This window comes from Cebus imitator, unplaced genomic scaffold (assembly GCF_001604975.1).
Source record: "Cebus imitator isolate Cc_AM_T3 unplaced genomic scaffold, Cebus_imitator-1.0 Scaffold546, whole genome shotgun sequence".
In the NCBI taxonomy this organism is placed as follows: domain Eukaryota; kingdom Metazoa; phylum Chordata; class Mammalia; order Primates; family Cebidae; genus Cebus; species Cebus imitator.
The window spans coordinates 202,671-205,622 of record NW_016107861.1 but is presented as its reverse complement, the minus strand read 5'-3'; the positions used below and the strand labels follow the sequence as shown (position 1 = coordinate 205,622).

The 2,952-nt window shown below is 44.2% G+C and overlaps 1 pseudogene across 1 annotated transcript; it reads right to left on the bottom strand.

Annotated features, from left to right (window-relative positions):
• Positions 1-561: 561 nt before the first annotated feature.
• On the bottom strand, positions 562-2,159 carry LOC108293745 (annotated as a pseudogene). The gene has a single exon (XR_001820796.2). The product of XR_001820796.2 is annotated as a 26S proteasome regulatory subunit 4-like (transcript).
• Between the last annotated feature and the right edge of the window lie 793 nt (positions 2,160-2,952).

Below are 2,952 nucleotides of genomic sequence, written 5' to 3'. Positions count from 1 at the left end.
TTCTTATCATTATTCTTTTTTTGAGACGGGGTCTTGCTCTGTCACCCAGGCTGGAGTGCAGTGGCGTGATCACGGCTCACTTAAGCCTAAACCTCCAGAGTTCAAGGGATTCGCCCACCTCAGCTTCCCAAGTAGCTGGGACTACAGGCATGTGCTACCATGCCCAGCTAACCCCACTCCTTCTTAATCAGATTGTCTTGCTTACTTGTTTATTGTTCCTCTCCTTCATTAGAACGTAGGTTCCAAAAATGCTGGCACTTTCTCTGTCTCTGTCACCTCTGACTCCTCAGAGGTGAGGAGCACATGGATGGCACATCCTTGTTAAAACAATAGCCAGATGAATGAGCCATGTTTATGTTAAAGGAATTACAAGGAGCATTTTTCTGCCCAGATTTGAAACACACATTCATTGCATTTTAAAAAAAAGTTTCTGTTTCTTTACTTGATCAACTGTGTCAACTGTGTTATGCCTGGGGGCTGTTTCTATTTCTCTCTCTCTCTCTCTCTCTCTCTCTCTGTATGTGTGTGTGTGTGTGTGTGTGTGTGTGTGTGTGTCTTTATTGGGAAGCAGACTGCTGCACAGTGACCAACAGACGAAGGCCACCCAATGGGCACTTACACATCGTACTCCAAAAGACACAATGTTTTGCTAATAAAAATCAACAGGAACAGGGATTCCTCTGGGCAACTCCCCCAGCCTCATCCCTTTCAGGGATCGAGAAATCTCCCAACCATTTTCCTGATGACAGCTGTGGTTCACTAGAGATAGAGCCCCTCAAGGGGTGCCTTCCTGTTTCTTATAAAGAACATTTTCTTTAGATTTTTTGAAGTCTTCATTTGTTACTTTCATTCTACATTTTCTTAAGGCCATCAGACTAGGTTCTGTCCAGATTGCCTTGATGTCAGCACCAGAGAGGTCATCTTTAGCCATGATCAAGTCGTCCAGGGTTACATTATCAACCAGTGTCATTCTGCCTTTTGAATCTGAAAGATATGCTTCTTAGTCTTTTTATCAGGCAGGTGGAACTCAATCTTTCTGTCATTGAGGACTGGTCTGGTAAGTGCTGGATCCAAAGCTTCTATTCGGTTTGTGGCCAACACTTCCACATCTCCCCTAGAATCAAATCCATCCAACTGGTTCATCAGTTCCAACATCGTTCACCGAATTTCTCTCTCACCACCAGAATCTGAATCATATCTTTTTGTCCCAATGGCATCAATTTCATCAATAAACACGATGGACTGTGCATGCTCTTTAGCAACTCAAAATAATTCCCGTATGAGTTTGGGCCCATCACTTGGGTATTTCTGAGTAAGTTCAGAGCCAACCACTCTCAAGAAAGTGGCTGAGGTTTGGTTTGCTACTGCTTTGGCTAACAATGGTTTACCTGTGCCAGGTGGACCAATAGACAACGACCCCCTTAGGAGGCTTTATACCCATCTCTTCATAATATTCAGGATAGGTGAGAGGAGGCTCCACAGATTCCTTAATTTCCTGAATTTGGTTGTATAACCCCCAATACCGGCATAGGTCTCCTGCGGAGCCTTTTCCACCTTCATTTCTAAGACCAGGGGATCCGCGTCATCCGTCAGCGCCTCTATCATGGCATGCACCTTGTGACTGAGCAGGACTGAGGAACCAGGTTCCAGCAGATCCTTGTCTACGAACGAAAGAATGCTGACATAGTGTTCTGAGCCCACAGATGCAGACACGATGCATCGATGATCTCTTCCATGATTCCTACTGACATCGGGGTCCCCCTCACATCATCCACTTTTGATCTTTCCTCTTCTTGCTTTTCTTCTAATAGTTTCATTAGTTCCTGATTTCTAATGAATTCTTCCTCCATGAAAAGATAGTCTTTAATTCTAACTTCAGTCATTTTAACCGGCACTGGGTGTGAGGTACCGGTGGCAGTTTGCTGGCAGCATCTGGTCCCTCTGTTATCTTCTTTTTCCCCTACTCTGGTTGGTACAGGGGGTTCATATTTTTCTTGTCCTTGTCATCCTTCTTGCCACCTTCAGGATCATGACCACCACTCTGACTTTGACCCATCTTGCCTTGGCCACTTGAGCTGCTGCTGCCAGAACTTTTTTTTTTTCTTTTTTGTGAGATGGAGTTTCGCTCTTGTTGCCCAGGCTGGAGTGCAACGGCACGATCTCGGCTCACCACAACCTCCGCCTCCTGGGTTCAAGTGATTCTTCTGCCTCAGCCTTCTCAGTAGCTGGGATTATAGGTGCCTACCACCACCATGCCCGACTATTTTTTGTATTTTTAGTAGAGATGGTGTTTCAGCATGTTGACTAGGCTGGTCTCGAACTCCTGACCTCAGGTGATCCTCCCACCTCAGTCTCCCAAAGTGCTGGATTACAGTTGTGAGCCACCACAACTGGCCTCTATTTCTATTGATTGTTTTTTCTCTTCATATGGTTGATATGTTTCTGCTTCTTTGCATGCCTGATTATTTTTTATTGGATATCAGACATTGTGGATTCTATATTGTTGGATGCTGGTTTCTTTCTTTCTTTTTTTTTTTTTTTTTTTTGTTTTCTTTTTTTTTTTTTTTTTTTTTTGTATTCCTTTAGCTATTTTTGAGCTTTGTTTGGGACTCAGTGAAGTTACCTGGAAACTTACTGGAAACAATTTGCCTCCTTTGAGGCTGGCTTTTTAAGCTTTGTTAGGTGGGACCACAGCAATCTATCATCTCGGACTAATTTGGCCCCACTTCTGAGGCAGTACCTTCTGTGTCTCTATACAACAACCGTTTTGGGAGGAGGTTTCTCCACTCGGGCTGTTGGGAACAGGAACTCTCCCTAACCCAGTGTTATGTCAGGACCTGCTCCTTCCTGGAGATTCTTTCTCTTGCCTTGGGTAATTTCCTCACATGCATATGTTGATCAGCTGAAGACTCAAGAATAATCCTCTGAAGATCTCCAGAGCATGCTCACTTT